This window comes from Doryrhamphus excisus, chromosome 3 (assembly GCF_030265055.1).
Source record: "Doryrhamphus excisus isolate RoL2022-K1 chromosome 3, RoL_Dexc_1.0, whole genome shotgun sequence".
In the NCBI taxonomy this organism is placed as follows: Eukaryota; Metazoa; Chordata; class Actinopteri; order Syngnathiformes; family Syngnathidae; genus Doryrhamphus; species Doryrhamphus excisus.
Window position 1 is genome coordinate 27,072,681 of NC_080468.1, and position 19,100 is coordinate 27,091,780.

Below are 19,100 nucleotides of genomic sequence, written 5' to 3' on the forward strand. Positions count from 1 at the left end.
GTAGCCATTAAAATTGCCCAAACTGTGAAGCTGCGTACAGTATTGTGCATTCTACTCCAACAAATGGTGGAAATAAATCTCAATCTTTTGGGCAAAGCACCTGAACAAGACATATATCCTACTTGTTGTAAGGATTGCGCAAAAATCGGTGTCCCCTCCGAACAAAAGTATGTGCATTTTGACCAGCACCTGCCACGTTAATGACGATGGATGTAACGCTCAAGGCCTGGTCGCAGACGACAGTGAAACATTGTGCTCTTCAGCGTTCACACACAAGGACAATCTCACCTTGTCTACGAAGTAGCAGCCACTGCAACAGACTGAGCACTCGCTGCTTGATAAGCGATGACAGCCAAGTCAATGGGCTATATTAGTACAAGGGGAGGTCAGCGGGGTGTTGCAAGCTTGCAAGTCGCCTCGCTCTCTCGTCGTAAACTTGCAAGGAGTGCGATGTGTGTTCACACAGTTGATCATACCATGTGTTGGTTCAGTACGAATGCCAATTAAAATCTAACTCTTACACTGTAGTACAGGGGTCTCAAACTCAATTTACCTGGGGGCCACCGGAGCTAGGTTCTGGGTGAAGCCGAGCCGCATCAGGTTTTCAAAAAAAACCCAAAACGCATTTATTAAAAACTGGAAAAAAAAAAATCAATAAAAAATCTTCAATGCTTTTGCTTCTGCTATATCCTACACTTTTTCAGCACTTTGGTTCCGGTTTTCCACACCAAAATATCTGATAAAACATTCCACTGTTCTCAAATATCTTAATTTTTATTTTTCTATCCAAAAAATAAATTAAGAACATAAAGACAATAAATCAATCAATCAGTAATAAATAAGTAAAATAATAATAAAATAGCAAATAAGAACGTAAGAAACCATATACAGTTGGTAGAGAAATTATTTTTTTCAGATTCAAATGTACAGTACATTGTATGTATCAACATGTATTACATGTATTAACAGTTATTTAACCTTTAACATGAACATTAATGAAACTTAATAATTTTACCCAATTAGCAAGTTAGCATCGTACTCCGTTCCATCTGGGAGCAGCGTCGTAACTTTAACAACATGTTTGATGAGATGCTTTATCTTGACGTGTATTTTCCGTTTTATTCCAAATCATTTCCTGCATTTATTTGTACCCAGCGTCTTAAGCCTTTAGCTTCATTGCTAATCCAAAGCAAAACAGGGCGGGGTAACAGGGTAGGGTAACAGTATGGGCGGGGCAAAATCATCTTAATTGTGTCCGGTGTGCACACAGCTTTAAGCTGTCATTTCAATATTAAACTTTGGTATCAAGGTGGGGGCCTTAAACTAGCGTCTCACGGGCCAGGGCCGCGAGTTTGAGACCCCTGCTGTAGTACCTTCGCCTGTTACACACGCCTAAATTACTCTAGGTTAGATATTTTTTTAATGATTGCATACATTATCTGGGATACCAAATGCATCAGAATACAGACATGACAGAATTTGGTGGAAATGTACAGTCATCATCTGCAGCTTTTCTCTCCGCATGGAGAGGAACTAGATGATGTGACACGGGCAGGAAGCCTCCCGGACCTGTAGGGAGCCTCCTCAGGGCAGACCCAGGGCAAGGTAGAGTGACTATGTCCCTCAAGTGGCCTGCAAGCACATCAAGATCCACCAGGAAGAGCTGGGCAAAAGTAGCCTGGGAGAGGGAAGTTTGCCCCCGCAACCGGATGCCGGATAAATGGCAGAAGATGGATGGATGGATGTGCAGTCGTGGTCAAAAACAGTGGTACCCCAGTGGCTTCTGTCAGACGCACCACAATCCATCACTTCTCCCAGAAAATGTAGCAATTAGAAATTCTTTGGTATTCGCATTTGTTACCAACAGCTCCAGGTCCCTCGGATTTGAAGGGTGCCTCTTCCCAACTGCGTGTTCTCTCAAGACATTTATGGGTGCTTTTTGAAGTGCGCTGTGGGTCACTGTCCTTCTGTAAGTTTTCTGACACTGGGCCCTATCTGTCACCACAAATCTTTGGTAGTCTTCATCATGAATTGATGATCCATTTATAAAACAATCCTTCATTGACATCTTTCATCACTGTTTCTTCTGGCGTCCAGGGAGGTTGGCAACAGTCCCAACGGCTGTACACCTTGACGATGTTGCGCACAGTAGACACTGAGACATTCAGGTTTCTAAAGATTTCCGACAGATTTGTAGCCTTGGGATTGTCGCCGGTTTTCCAGCATTTTGGTTTTCAAATCCTCCTGACAATTCTTTGCTGTTTTTTTTTATCTATGATTAGTGTAGTAAACACAGACACACAACACAAAGGTTCCCCATTGGCAAATAGCTGTGAGTGTCATTTAAACTGCCAGCATCTGGTATCTGTCACTGGTGAGTTAAAAGTTATAAATTCAAAGGAGCATAGCATTCTAGCAATTTTTTTCAGTTTTGAGGTGCTAAGGTGTTCAGACCAATTTTGGTTTTCTGTGTGGAATGATCAGATTTGGTTTTATCTGCCGTTTTTTTTGTTCTTCTCATTCAAACTCAGGAAAATCCATCCATCCATTTTCGATGTGCTTATCCTCATTAGGGTCGTGGGGGTATGCTGGAGCCTATCCCAGCTCATTTCGGGCGAGAGGCAGGGTACACCCTGGACTGGTCGCCAGCCAATCACAGGGCACATATAGACAAACAACCATTCACACTCACATTCATACCTATGGACAATTTGGAGTCACCAATTAACCTAGCATGTTTTTGGAATGTGGGAGAAAACCGGAGTACCCGGAGAAAACCCATGCATGCGCGGGGAGAACACGCAAACTCCACACAGAGTTGCCCAAGCGGAGAATCGAACCCAGGCCTTCCCAATCTCCAGACTGTGTGGCCAATATGCGAATCACTCATCCACCATGCGGCCCACTTGGGAAAATATGGTTTGTTATTGCACTGTATGTTTTGTCTTCTATATTTGTAATTTTTATTTATTTGAATTTACTATTATTCATAACATGCACTAACATAAATATTTAGTTCTTCACATGAATGTCACACAGACTTGCTATGATTATCTGCTCAAGGCTGGAGGCCTCTTGTCTCCAGAACCAGAACTTTGATATGCTCATGGACTCAACAGCCTTGGACATCTGGGTTTTTTAAGGTAGCTTTAGCTTCTCATTTTAGATACCCCCTCCCCTTGCGTATGCACATATCACAACATCTATTCCTGTAGAAGTCATTTTCTGGAGAAGCCGTGCGTTCAGGTAGTATTGATTTGTCTCCTTGCATGAAGTTTTATTAAATGGCACCTGTAGTTACTCTTAAAAGAACTCATCTTGTCTCTTGTCTACTTTAAAACCGGCAGAAAATGTTCCCTTGACAGAAACAAAAGAAAGAAACGTGAATACTGACGCATTAGTCATTTCGACAATTGTCTGGAAGTGGTATAATATCTGATAGAAGCACTGACTGTAAATGTTCAAGTTAATTATTTTAAATTCAATCATTTTAAAATGCAGAAATGATAATGCAAGTCTCCGTGGTCATTTAGTTCAAAGTACTTTTCACACCATCAATGTTGTAATAGAAGTCAAGAGCACAGAGTTCATTACAACAGACCGGCAAGTGTAAAGTTTCACACAGACATATTAAAGCGCATGCAGAGGTTAACAAGGCTGCTGGATGCTGGCCATTTGATATACTTCAAATGCAGCTACTGCCATCTTGTGGAGTTAATCAAAAAACAGATCAGGAGGTTGCTTACAGCCACAGCTGCAACTACTAATGTTTTTTGTCGCTGTATTAGAGACCCAGATGGTTTCATAGACCAGTGTTTTTCAACCTTTTTTGAGCCACGGCACGTTTTTTACGTTGGAAAAATTTTGCGGCACACCAATAACTTTATTATTATTTGCTTCTTTCAGCTTTTTCCTGATTACGGACTCGTCACAGCAGATCCTTTTGATCCGCATACTAATTTAACCAACAATGTTATAAAATGTCACCACTACCTCTCACGTGCATCACTAAGTCTATTAGAGGAACGTGGCAATCAGCTACGTGTTGCCACACTGACGAATATTACATTGGTCTGCCAGTCTTTACACCAATGACACGCGACAATGACATAATATTTGCAGAAAATTATTAATACATGTTAATTTAAAAAAAGTGATATAGAATAATTCCTCACGGCACACATGACGATTGAAAATCACTGTCATAGACCATGCACCCGGTGATTATAAGAGACTCTTGATAATTGCAGCAATTACAGTAGTCCTGCTAATGAACAAACACACAACACAAATTGACAGTCAGTGGGAGGGGGGGGATAAATGTTTCATTTCCAGCTATAGAAGCCCTGCCCCTCATATTTGTCAACAGCCAGAGTGGTATACGTGTGTGGACTGACAGTAGATTACATAAAAGTAATCAGAGGGAAAGGAAGAGATGATGAAGGGACTTATCAGCCTCTCTCTGCAAGCACTTCAAGCTCAAAAACCATTCGCAACATTTGGAGAGGATGTCAAAAATTCAAATTCAAGGAGCACTCTGCACACTTTTTGATGAGTCCAAACACCACATCACATATTTTGGCCTGGCGTAGTGGTGAAAAGTTGAGTGGACTCATTTAACATCAAGAGGCAGAGAAGAAGAAGTGGCAGAGAGACAAAGTGCACTTTTTCCCCTCCTCCACTGCCAAAAAAAGAAAAATGTCAAGCAGCCTTCTTTAGCCGATGTGGGCGTGCAAATAGAATTACACCACAGAAGAACTGGAATGCTGGTTCCCAGGTTCCCAACATAATATTTCTAGACTCATAGTACATTTATAGTTGCTGGCTAAATGCTATTTTGCAAATGAGTGAGCACTTTTTTTCTACTTTTTTTTTTTAAAGATCAATGAGACAATGAGCCATAATGGTTGCCATTTTCTGCCGACTGTCCACTGCCTGAATCTTGTGAGCACAGCAGTATTAACAAAGACATTCCCAACTCGCTGATGTACTATACGCAGACTGGCGCTGGTGAGCGAGAACACTCCGCATCCTTACAGGCCAGGAATCCTTATGCGCCCAGGGGTGGCGCCAGGCATAACAATCCCCGCAGTCTTTGAACTCCAAGGACAGAGACAAGTACAAACCCACTCCCTGCCCAGATTAGTAGTTTGGAGGTGGAACAGCACATTTGGGAATTCTTTCTCATATATGCCATAAAAACTATGAATGAAAAAACATTCTGCCACACAAACATTTGAAGACGCCACATCAACAAGCAGCACAACAAATCAATTGCACGGATCGATGTTAGCGACTTGTCAAATGTCGGGTCTTGTTAGCATGTGCGCTCTTCTATGTGTTTATGTATGATGGATGGTACTCGGTTTACTGTAGGGGACCCTCACAACCAATGCAGTGTAATCAGTGCGTTCCACACTCGGCTCAATGGGTGTTTCTATTTATGAAATAGAAAGCAATATACAGTATGTGCCCTGCGATTGGCTGGTGACCAATCCGGGGTTACCCCGTTTCTTCTCCGAAGTTAGCTGGGATGGGCTCAAGCACAGTCAGATATTAAAAACATAGTAAAATAACATAGGATGTATGGATGGATGGATGTTGTACAGCAGTGGTCTCAAACACGCAGCCCGCGGGCCAAATGTGGCCCGCAGGACACTAGTTTGAGGCCCCCGCCTTGATATGAAAGTTTAATGTTAGTGCGGCCCGCGCAACTTTGATATGGATGCTGTATGGTATCATGTACCCAGAAAAAATTATTACGTTTAATTAATGTTCATGTTAAAGGTTAAATAACTGTTAATAGTTATCCTCCCTATCCGTGTGGAAGTGGTAGGTTTTTGGCTATTTAAGTTTAAAGGAAATAACTTCAAGGCTACCGTTTAGGTCGCTAGCTCTCTAGTTTGCGAGTTAGCATGTGTCTCAAGACCCTGCAGTTGCGCAATATGTTGTAAATAAAAAGAGAATAAATGTGACTATAGTCGTGTTTTGTCATGTCTACAGGGCTCTAATAATGCTTTGTTAATTTTAAGTCTAAAAAAAATAATTTGTCTACCCACCAACTATATGTGGTTTCTTAAGTTTTATTATTATTAGATTTTATTTATTTATTACTGATTGATTGATTCTCTTTATTCTTGATCTTATTTTGTGTAGAAAAATAAAAAGTAAGATATTTGAGAACAGTGGAATGTTTTTATCAGAGCTTTTCTTGTAGAAAATTGCAACCAAAGCGAAGTTTTTAAAAATTTTTTGTTTTTAATAAATGCGTTCTTTTGGAAAACCCAGTCTCACCCAGACCCGAGCTCCAGTGGCCCCCAAGTAAATTGAGTTTGAGACCCCTGTTGAAGAGGATCAACATGAAAGAGTACGTGGCTGGGTGGTTTTGTGACCGTGACATGTCCTGGTCTCCAAGTGATGTGTTGTAAAGTCGTATGACACACACTCACACTCCGCTGACTGATGAATGTGTTGTAGTGGAGGATAAAAAAAACAAAATTTGTCCAAAGTCTGAGGATCCACCTCTGTTACCACCACAGAACCAACCCTCATCACTAGTCTCCCCAGCTGAACAGCGTCCTCTTTAATGCTGAATACACTACAGCATAAATGAGAACACTGGCTGCAACAGACTGGCAGAACATCTGCAGCAGTTTATGACAGATGTTGAAGGACCACAGCCTCCTTGGGAACTACAAAGGGCTCTGTCATTTCTGTGGATAATGTCAAAGTTGTCAGACCTGTCCAGCTTGTCATCCAGCTGCAGTCCCAGGTACTTATACGTCCTGACCACCGCATGTATGTATGATGCTCAGCCAATCAAATCCATGCATTGGTGCTAAATGACAGAGACAGATGAAAGAGGAGAGAAGCTAAGCGAGCGATACAGAAGAACTAGTGAGACGTACAGGGAAAGAAGATAAAAACAAGTGATATGGATAAAGACAGCGAGACAAGCAAAGTCACAGCGAAAGAAGACAGAAAAGCCGCCCACTCGCTATTCCAGCCCTCCTTTGCCCTGGCCAACGACAGAAAAATAAATACACATCACACGGCGCTCTCAGAAGAGAAGAGTGGACAGAGCTTTCAACCTAGAATGAACAGAGTCATTTAGCTTCATTCTTCCTTGGGGAAGCACAAAACCAGTTATACGTTCAGAGACTGCGGAACGTCTAAGAAATGTTCAAGTAAGAGACAAAGCACAAAGTTTTGGACCTAATGTAACCTGCAAACTCTGAATTCACGTCATAGAAAATAAGCCGTGTCAGAGCACAATATTAACACTCCGCCCTAATTCTGGTCAGTGGTTCTCAATCTTAACCCTTTATAGGGCAAGTAACCATACATGGTAACTTAAAAAACAGGGTTTCCCCATGTCCCAGCAAGTCATGTGACTTTCTCATGCCAATCAGCGTAGATCAGACAATGTCACAGGAAGTGACATCATGGGCTGTGATCAATCAGAAGTGAGCCAGAGAGTATCAAACTTCCTTTTTCATTCAGAATCAGAATCAGAATCAGAAAAGGGTTTAATGCCAGGTATGATCAAACACAAGGAATTTGTTTTGGTATAGTAGGTGCAGACACATCTATTAAAAAGAATACAAAATATACAAAATAAACAGTATAAATATATGTACACAGTCTGTTTTTTGATTGTTATTCCGGAAGTGCAGTCGGTTTGTTTTTCCTAAAAGTCCAAACTGGGTGTTAATGTAACACATATAGTGAAAGTATTCAGAAGTCGGAAATGGCAATTTTCTGACGCTTGGGGCCCGACACTCTTGGCCCAAACATAAAAACTAACCATGATAAGTTGATCACAGTCACTCTAACTACAGTACCTCTGTTCATGTCACCTTGTGCAGTTTGACCTGTCCCTTTTCCATACCCTAAACAGGCAAGGAACCGTATATGGTAACTTCTTTGATCTTGATTTGTACCCAAAACCTGAAACTTTTTTAAAAGGTAAAAAGACACTGAAGGACTGAATTTTTAAATTAGTATTTTAAATTAGTATTAGTATTTTTAAATTAGTAATTAATAAGTATTTCAGTGGGCGGCACGGCGGTCTAGTGGTTAGCGCGCAGACCTCACAGCTAGGAGATCAGGGTTCTATTCCACCCTCCAAATTGTCCATAGGTATGAATGTGAGTGTGAATGGTTGTTTGTCTATATGTGCCCTGTGATTGTGCCCTGTGACCCCGCCTCTCGCCCGAAGACAGCTGGGATAGGCTCCAGCACCCCCCCGCGACCCTCATGAGGAAAAAGCGGTAGAAAATGAATGAATGAATGAAGTATTTCAGTGAGTGCCCTATAAAGGGTTAACACAGGGGTGTCCAGAGCGAGGTCTGGGGGCCATTTTTTTTAGCTTGTAGCTCTTTTGTTTTTGCTTTTAGCTTTATGAAATGTTCTGTATCTGTAACTATTTGAATTTTAGTTACCCTGCTCTAGCGTGTCGGAAGCACACAGCATCTGGCCAACTATCTCACTAGCCACGTTTACATCAGTAGTTTTTCCTCTTTCCGAATGGAATCTTTCTGAATCTTTCCTTTTCTGAAAACAATGGTATACATATAAAGGAATATTCAAATCTTGACTCCATGCGGTGCTATAATCAAACAGAATAGTCAATGGGGCATGCAGAGTAAAGCATAAACATCAACATCATGTGAAACCGGCTTCTTTCACTTGTTGGAATAACTCCGTATTGCAAGTTTTTCATCCGTCCAGTCTTGGAATTTTGTTCAAAAACAAACTTTCTGCAGCAGTAAACAACAGAAGAAGAAAAACACGAAGAAAAACAACTTTCCGTTTGAGCAGGTACAAGATATCTCAATCGGATTGGGGAAAGGAATATTCCCCCCTCGTGAATCCGATTATATGTTCATTCGGATTGGGACTTTTTTTTCGGAATGCGGTGCATACAAAGGTTAAATTCTTTATGTTTCAGCAAATAAACCGAATGCAATTGGAATATTTGGGTCCCTGTATACGTGGCTATTGATTTAGTAAGAGAACTGACTGTCCTTTCTGCTGTGCTGCAGATCATCTTGCAGGGCGTGATGGTCTTCATTCCTTTCAAGACCTCCATGTTCTTGTCTTGTACTTTCTGCTCCACCTTTCTGTGATAAGACTCCCTCGCTTCCTGCAGAAAGACCATGTGTTCTCTCTCTATCTGCCTCAGCTCATCCCTGTCTATTTGAACATCTTTTTCTTGTTGAGGTTATCCCTGGTGTTGTTGGTAATCTAGGAAAGCAGCATACAGTCTATATGGGAAAAACAGTGTCTCTGCAGACCTTCAGTCTGTGATGCAATCTGCGACACCCTCAATGTTGTCACCACGTGGGTGGTCTCTGGATATTCAGTGTCCATTGAGGTAGAAAAAAGACGAGTTTGTGAGCAGGTGGTGGCTATGTATGCATCCTTCATAAACAAGAGATCTATTGTCCTGTTCAGTCTGGTGGGGAAGTCAACAAACTGATATAAATACTGTAGTGTATGTCCCACAGTGATGTCGGAACGGCAGGTTTGTACCTCCACCACAAAGTCTTTAGCTTTGCTCCAGCAATGTCTTAACTCCTCAGGTATGGGGCAGACAAAGCCGGCTGATCCCTTTATCCAGAGTTCAAGCAGCTCTTTCCTTGAATAAACAAGGATTTTACCGCTATCTCCGATCTGAGACTACTCTATATACATCGGATATAATTATACACACTGTGTGAATGGGGAATTTAAAAACAAAAGCAGCATAAAATGCTGTAAAGGGTATTTACAGGACAAAGACAAGAAGGAGCTACGAGAGAAGGCTGCCGCTTGCTGCAATGCTGGAAAAATTGTAGGTGCGATGACCTTGGTTCACTTTAAAGGGGACCTTTTATGCTCACTTTACGGCCCTTTGTATTGAGTTGTGGACTTCAAGAGAGCAGCCTCACAGAAAGCTGTTTTTGATCTTCCAGAATCTGCACCTATGCCAGCTGTACTTCTTGGATTTTGTGATTCCTGTGTAAATGGTCTGTTTTAATTTATTCCACCCACCCACTCCGCTGTGGTTGGTCGCACTCTCAAGTGCTCAGGAGGACTTCGGGATAGCTGCCGAACCCAACTTTACAGGAGTCGATAAACGGAATAGGAGTTGATCATGAACAGTCCACTTTTCACATAGAGCCATATGCGTTGGATCCCGAATCCAGTTTCTCAAGAGAAAAAGTTACTTGAAGACGTCTCTGAATGGTGAGGTAATGCGTTTGTTAAGGTGTCAATGTGCTATTGCATATATGGACCTACAGGACATTGGATTAGATTTATTGTAATGTGTCTGTCTGTGTAAAGTGTCCCTCCACATCTTTCAATGTTTCTATAAGCAGCAGTTGGTGGAACAATTTTGGACAGTCTTTAGTTAATTAGTATGCATCATTCACTAACTAAACTTTTATGTGACTTCAAAATAATAATACATTTTACTGATACTGTATGTGGCTAAATTTAGATGAGAAGAGCCAGCTGTCTCCAAATTCTCTGAATTGGTGAAGTTACAAGGTTCCAATGAATATTGCAAATCCGTTAGAAAAGGCTATGCATCGTGTTTTTAAATGGTGTCTGCTTTCTACTGATTATGGCTTGTTGCTTTCCATCATACTGAATCCTTGTGAAAGCAGGCTTGTGTAAGAGAACTATTGCACTCTTTTTTTTTTCCCCCTTCCTGAAAACACACATTTCCACATCCCCCAGGGAAAGAACAGCACGTTGTGACAACAAAGCGTGCATCCTATCCCAGACATCATCAAAGGACCACGAGTGGCGATGCACAGTGAAGCCTGAAAGCTTTCTCCTTGTTGCTTGTGCCTTTCATTTGCTTCCGCAGAGCAGGAAACGGCGTGAACCGGTAAATTGCCACTTAAAACTATGTTGTCCCCTTTTCATTTCCCATTTTGGTGCAAGACTAAAAAAGTGACAGAGTTTGCCGCAACTTCCACGGTTACCTCACACCGTTTGTTTCACTCCAAACTTCACTCTCGCTCTCTCTCCTGACGAACTGCTGTCAAGATGGAGGCAGGATTGTCCCTAATCTGATCCAATTCCCACACACACAATTCTCATCTGATTCCTCACAGATATAAACACACACACACATACACACACACAAGTGCACTAACAAATAGATCAGTTCCATTTCGGTGGTGAGACCACTCTAATCCCCTTTGCTGCAGGGATCTGCCACACACACACACACACACATACATACAAATAACACACTAGTACTGTAAAGCCTCCCATCTATTTATCAATTCATATCCTCCATCACTTTCTTCTTCCACCATGTTTGCCACCAGGTTTAATAGCATTATTAATCATTAAATGATGATCATCAAATGTTGGTGCTCCTTGGCACAACACCATCTTACGACAGTTGGCTTATAGGAAATCCAGTCCATCCTCTCCACACATTACCCAACATGCGGCGTCTATTTGAGGACAAATGCAAGATATACAGTACACACATATCCTGGCCAGTCTTTTTCAATCTTCCTTTGACAGGCCATCCACTATAATAGCAATATTCTCTCCACTGCTAACTCTCCATGAAATCTAATTAAAAAGAAAGAGTGAAAGAATGGCTCAGGGATTAAAGGTCACACATGGACAGATGGCAAGGGAGCAATGCATTAAGACAACCAGCAAAGTTTAGAAAAGGAACTTGAACGAAGGCCTTAAAAAGCCAAACTTGGAAACTAAAGTTTTTTTCTCTCATCATGCCTTGCGGACACTGCTCTCTAAATAGTTGTTACTATTACGTGTTTAAATGTATTTACTTTTTTGGTCATTCTATGTAGATAAGCAAGTATACACTGTGTATTTAAATAAGTGTGTATTTACTTATCTGTTAGCTTTTTTTTTTCTATGTTTGTTTTTGTGTAGTTATCCGTCCCCACTTCACCTCCCTCCACTTTGTGTACTGTCTGCTAAGACTAGGTATGAAGGAGCCTATTCCAGTAGGCTTTCAGCAGAAGGCGGCTGCACTGTGGACAACATTCTGCCATTGTTAAGGACGTAGTGGTTTGCCTTTGCGGCCCAAAATCAAAGTTAGAATTGAAAAAAAAATAATCAAAGTTTACTGAGTTTGTACAAATTACTGTTTAGGCTGTACATTTGATGTCATCTATTTATTATTTATTATTTAATATTTATTATTTATTATTTATTATTTATTATTTATTATTTATTATTTATTATTTATTATTTATTATTTATTATTTATTATTTATTATTTATTATTTATTATTTATTATTTATTATTTCAAGGGAGCCAGGCAACGACATTTCGTTGGCAATTTCTCTGCTGTGTTATTGTGCAATGACAGTGAAGAAAGTCTATGTCTATGTCTATGTCTAGAAAATGAAAAACCAAACTAGTGAAAAAAGTAGTTTGGTCCAGCTGGACTTGATCTTAAGACATCCAGATTACAAACCAAGCACTATACTAACTGAGCTATACAGCTTTTGTATACTCAGCAGAATGTGGGTATTGCTAAGCATCTAGTCCAGATGCCTTCCCGGCGCCTATCTGGTGAGGTGTTCGAGGCGGGCATGCCCAGCAGGGAGAAGGCCCCGTGGCAGACCTAGTTGGAGGTGTTATGTCTAACTGCTGGCCTGGGAAAGCCTTGCGTCATCCCAGTGGAAATGAAAGAGACTGGACAGAGAACGGGAAGACCTTCTGCCACCACGACCTGTGTCTGGATAAGCCGAAGAAAATGGATGGGTGTTCTTGTTGTGTGTTTGTTTTTTTATGAGAGCCATAAAGCATATCCGAGAAGCGACATCTTCTGTGGTTGTAATTATTTAAACTGGAAAAATGTAGGCCATCAGCAGTGTTGTGCACTATTAAATGTGATGTTTACTATCAATTAATAGCAAAAAATGCATCCAAGTAGAGCAGTAACTTCCAATGTACTGAAGTGAGAAGACAGCAAAAAAGGGTGTTCAACAAGGCGACCCCAAGTGATGTGTTTAATGACGCCGTAAAAACAAAAGGTTACAGAGTAAAGGTGCATGCGTGTGTGCTCTGTATGGCTCTTTAACCTTTACTTGCCCTGTGTCTGTATCTTTACTAATCTAACCACACATGATGACACCTTATAAAACCAAGCCAGTGAACATCAATGGAAAAGAGAAGCCTAGGTGAAAGGGTGAAACCTTAATCCAGGAGTTTCAAACTCAATTTACTTGAGGGCCACTGGAGCTCGGGTCTGGGTGAGACTGGGCCGCATTAGGTTTTCCAAAAAAAAACGCATTTATTAAAAACAAATTTTTTTTTAAATTTTCGCTTTGGTTCCAATTTTCTACAATTTTCAATGAATTTTCTATATCTTACTTTTTATTTTTCTACACAAAATAAGGTGAAAATAAAGAAAATAAAGAAAATCAATCAATCAGTAATAAATAAATATAATAATAATAATAATATTAATAAAACAGCAAATAATAAAAACTTAAGAAACCACATATAGTTGGTGGGTAGACAAATTATTTTTTTCAGATTAAAATTAACAAAGCATTATTAGAGCCCTGTAGACATGACAAAACACGACTATAGTCACATTTATACTCTTTTTATTTACAACATATTGCGCAACAGCAGGGTCTTGAGACACATGCTAACTCGCAAACTAGAGAGCTAGCGATCTAAACGGTAGCCTTCAAGTTATTTCCTTTAAACTTTAATTTCCTTTAACTTAAATAGCCAAAAACTTACCACTTCCACACGGATAGGGAGGATAACTATTAACAGTTATTTAACCTTTAACGTGAACATTAATCAAACGTAATATTTTTTTCTGGGTACATGATACCATACAGCATCCATATCACACTTGGGCGGGCCGCACTAACATTAAACTTTCATATCAAGGCGGGGGCCTCAAACTAGTGTCCTGCGGGCCACATTTGGCCCGCGGGCCGCGTGTTTGAGACCCCTGCCTTAATCCCTTGAGCAATTCCTGTTTGTGATATCAAGTCTAGAGCTGCAACAAATTAATCGATGAATCATTATCCAATTAAGTGGCAAGTATTTTTGTATTTGTATTCAAGAGAATTAATGTCATTAGTCATCCATGAAGGCAGATCTATTACAGTTGTGCATGCAAAAGAAGATATTCATGCACTCGGTTTTAACTTTGGAAAACAGTTATCAATATTTTTGGCTCTTTTCTGATATGCCAACTGCTTACGTTTGGCTCCTATTGATTTTAGGGCATAACTGCTGACTCGATTCATCAAAACAACAAGCTTCAGATTAATTGACGCAGAAAATAATTGTTGGATGCAGGCCTAATCGAGTTTAACGCAATGTTGTTGCCTTCTTTTTCATTCCTCGCCGTCCCAGGTCTCTTCCTGGCCCAGTTCCGTTCCCCCCTCTGCTCTGTCAGCACTTAATGGAAGCATAATGAGCCGGTTGTCTGTGAAATGATGAAAAAGTGGGGGGAATAAAGGCGCATTGTGATCACATAGCGCCACATGAGCACACACGGGCGCGTGCACCAATGGAAGCAATTAGCACAAACACAAATCTATTCTCAGCCCCAATATTAGCAACATAAAATACGGGGGGAAAAAATGAGGCCAACCGCTGTTTGCGTGTCTCCTTTGCTGTGAGCATCCTCATCCTGCTCTCGCCTCTCCACTCCCTCTACCGCCCCCTCACTGCGCTTTCATAAAAAGCACCAAAATAGGTTTTCTCCTTCATAACACAGCGGTGTGTGCAGCATGCACAAATGCAGCATTTGGCACGAGGGAGACTACGCGCAATAAACACAATGAATGTTTATGTGTCATAATTATGTACTGCATTTGTGAAGGGCATGGTGTCAGCTCAATATTGCATGAACATGCTTGTTTCCATGTGTTTGCACCATTGCAGAATTCATTTTGCAGAATATATCAGTGTGAACATATTATAATTCAATCTTTGGCTCATTCTCTTTCAGTGTATACTTTTTCATTAATTGGTTTGATGTATTTTAAGAACAGTAGATGGTGATACTTTCACTCTTGTCCTCTACAGGTTGTTGCTGATGTCACTAACAGTTCCTTTTTTAGAGCTCTCACAATGTTCCTGCCAACTGGTGTTTTTCTTCGTCTGCGTGTTCCACATCTGTTAGTCTTACAACACGAGTTTTTATTTCTTCTTCAGGACATTCCAAATGGCTGTACTGGCTATAACCAATGTTCGTGCAATAGGTCTGATTGATTTTCCATCTTCTCTCAGAGTCACAATCGCTTTTTTTCCACCCATAAACAGTTCTCACATTGTCATGTTGTTTTTGTCTCTAAATGGAGTCTACACAGGCAAAACCTATCCTACCCAATATGAAACGGAGAGTCGACACTCAGTGCTATTTATTGATTGAATAAGCAATGTAATTGGGCACACCTGAGCAATAAAACATACCTGTCAGTCATATCGTCCAATACTTTTTCCTCACATGAAAAATGGATGGGTTCAAACAAAAAGCGCCCAAAGGTGCCGTCTTCTAAGTTATGGATCTGGTGTGGATGTAAAAGCTGATATTAATTTTTCATGTCAAACCCAAATGTTTGTCTACATTGTCAGTCTGCAGTAAAAATAACAAATGTGGCCTCACTATTCCAATACTGTTAGCATGTAGGCCACACAGTCAGGAGATCAGGAAGACCTGGGTTCGATTCTCCACTTGAGCATCTCTCTCGTGCATGTGAAGGTTTTCTCCGGGTACTCCGGTTTGGTATGTTTTTTTTGTCTATATGTGCCCTGCGATTGGCTGTCAACCAGTCAATGGTAATACCGCGCCTCTCACCCCAAGTCAGCTGGGATAGGCTCCAGCATACCTGCAACCCTAGTGATTGATAGAGGCCACCGAATATGGGATGGTTTTAGCCTGTTTAAAAACAACGCAACAATTTTAATCTATTTGACACCCTTTTGTGGACTATTAAAACACATTTTGGTGCAATAAGAATTCATGAATTAAAAAAATATATTTGAAATAAATAAGGAACTTTTCTGTAACTTGCATTGCATAGTGCAGTATTTGTCCAGTTTGTATTTATGGAATGCATCCAGTGAAATCACAGTAGAAGAAGCATAATGTGTTCACTCATTACACGAGATGTGAACCAACAGTTTGCAGGAAGATCTGCTGCCAACATCGGTATTGGCTGATATCAGTATCGGCAATGAACTGCTAGACAATATTGGCAAAAAGTAGTCTCAAGACACTAAATGATATGATCATGGGAGGACAGATGATCCAACCCTCGACCTTCAACCGTCAATACTGAGCATCTCATTACTTCTTTTCGCCACTGTACCAAAGTGTACCAAAAGCATGCCGAGACCAAATTCAAGAATTCATCATCCTCTTGTATGTGTGTTTTTGTGTGTACGCTCTCGGCTCTCACTGTCACCACAGTGATTGACAGCAGGACTAATTCCCCGTCTAGCACGCTGGCGTCCTGACGGACGTGTATGTAAACACAAAGTGAGCTCAGAGGTTGACACACAAGCGGTGTACTGTACTATTTGGACCTTACACACACACACACACACACTACAAAATCAATCCCAATCAACCAGTTGTGCCTGTAGAATTCAGTGTCATTTTTGCAAATGATAATTGTCTTATTTGCAAAAAAGGTTCCTGCAATGAAGCAATGACGTGGTGGTGTGAGCCCTCGCTGACAATAGAATCACCTACAAGAACAAGCACACACAAACTCCGAGCTAATTAGACAGATAGCTTTGCCTGCAGATATATCACATGAGCTTCCTTGCATATTAAAAAAAAACTAATCAATGAAATGAAGCTATGATTTAGCCAAGAGACAAAGCGAGTATTTTCTACGCCTGGCAAGTTCACAAGGCTCCTGAAAAGGAAAAGTTCAAACTCCATTCTCTTTCTTTCTTTTCTCAGAAGGGTGATCTTGTTGAAGGACACACATTCCCCCCCATCCCTTTCGGCATCCTCACGGTGCCAAATCTCAATCATGACAGACACTTGAAAGCGGCGGAGACACCTGCTGCCAGAGTTGCTTCCAACACATGATGGAAAAATGGGATAAGGCCACAACATTGCTCCAATAACAGAAGCGAACCACCAAGGTAGAGAACAGTACAGTCCTCCATTAAATGAGAACAACACGGGCTGACTCCCTCTCTCGCAGCATCCACTCATCATCATCTCATCCTCACAGTAGGAGAGTTCCAGCACGTACAGACTACAGAGTATAACCTGCTGTTAAATGCACATAGCTAATGAGGGTGCACTATTCCATACTGCCCTGATGCTCGCCAAGATCAATTTACAAAGTCAAACAAAGTCAATTCTGAATTCCAACTACATGTGAAGACGCCCCAAAATTGGCATTCTGAAGAAGACTCCAAAAAGTGACTAATGAGTTGTCGGAAGCCCATCAGCACAAAATGTATTTCCATCTACCCCCCGACTCACATCATCTTGAGACGCTCAGTGTAAATGTTTTTGCGCAATAATGTTTTTTGTCAGCTCTGATCTCTGCTGTCTGGAGCTACAAAGGCATGAAATGACTTCACACTGCTCTTCCTATGAGACAATCCTGCAGCATTTCAATGCAAAAAGATGTTCTGGCTCGCTTACAGGCAACGCTGCAAAATGTGCAAAGTGTAGGCATGCTTGCATTGATTCATTTACAAGCGATTTCCAATTAGAAATGATGCTGGGAATTCTGTGCAAGGACGGTAAACATCTCCAAAAACTGCATATTATGCAGATATACTGTGATGAAAATGCTATTATGAATACCAAAGCAGTCAGGTAGCACATTAGCAGAACCTTTTGAGTGTGTGGCTTCAAGAGTATGAAACTCTTTGGAACACACTGCTGACATCGGCATTTGTTGACCTTGTTCTGTTTAATAAATAAAAACTCCTGTTCAGTGCAAGGTGCTCTATCAGTGATGTTCAAATTGGATCAACTCAAGAAAAACTGCAAACGACCCAAATCATAATAATAACCAAATACAATTAGAATAGGACCCTTACATAGGCTGGGGCCCTAATAATATTGGTAAAGAATAATACTGTAAACTCCAGACTATAAGCCACTACATTTTCACATGCATTGAACCCTGTGGTTTAAACAATGACATGGCTCATTTATGGCTAATAGAACTACTGTACAGTTCCCATGATGTTTTGAGTGTCCATTGTTGTGTGTGTGTGTTTCACAGTGTTTAAATGCGCGGATCGCGATCACTGCAACACGAGCGCTATAGTGTTTTAAAGAAATGGTACGTACTTGTACTTATCCCGGCTGTGACAACAAGGAAGTGTCACCATATAAATTCCATGGTTTTCCTGTCACAAACATTGCTATTAGACAACTTTGGCTGCTTGCTATTGGCTAGAATGTGGGAACCAGAGTGGCTAGGGTGAAACAGCTTCGTGAGTGCAGTACACACTTTTCCTACATGCCCAGGAAAGAGGATGAGACATGTTTCGGCATCTTCAGTATTCTTTCGGTATCTTCGGCATCAGTGTATTCCGGTTCATAAAGATATCCCCCTTTGGCTTTGTGCTAAAAGGAATGTCGGCATCACTTGTTTCGTAGTCAGACATGTTTACTTTCACTATCGCAGCAGTAAACACTGTGAAACCGGTGAAGCAAATGTGCGTAACAATGGACAGGTGGGAGCAGAAACTGATACGACAGCAGAGAAAATAACGCAGAGCGATTTGTGAGGTCTGATTTTTTTTTTTTTTTTAAGTAGGCATTTTTGTGATGCAAATGTATTTTGCTTTTGAAAGCATATTGTTTTGAGAAGTCAGACTTAACTGCTGGAACTAGCTTCCTCAGTACTGAAATCCCACCAGAACTCGGCTCAGGACACAAAGTGCGTAGTGAGTCGCTGTTGACAGTTCCAATGGAACAATGGACACTTACGGCTTCAAGTGTGACCTATATATGCACAATAATTTTTCTCTCTTTCAATATCGTGTAACAAATGAAGAGCATTGGCACGAAATGCCATGCCACTCACCCACCCATAGTTACATTGGCTTAACTATTAAAAGAGAGATCCACAAA

The 19,100-nt window shown here is 40.9% G+C and overlaps 1 protein-coding gene across 1 annotated transcript in view; it reads right to left on the reverse strand.

The window, feature by feature from the left end:
* The window catches only part of LOC131125146 (pyruvate carboxylase, mitochondrial-like), a 215,252-nt gene that overhangs the window by 165,312 nt on the left and 30,840 nt on the right, over positions 1-19,100 (reverse strand). The gene's annotated exons all lie outside the window — the stretch shown is intronic.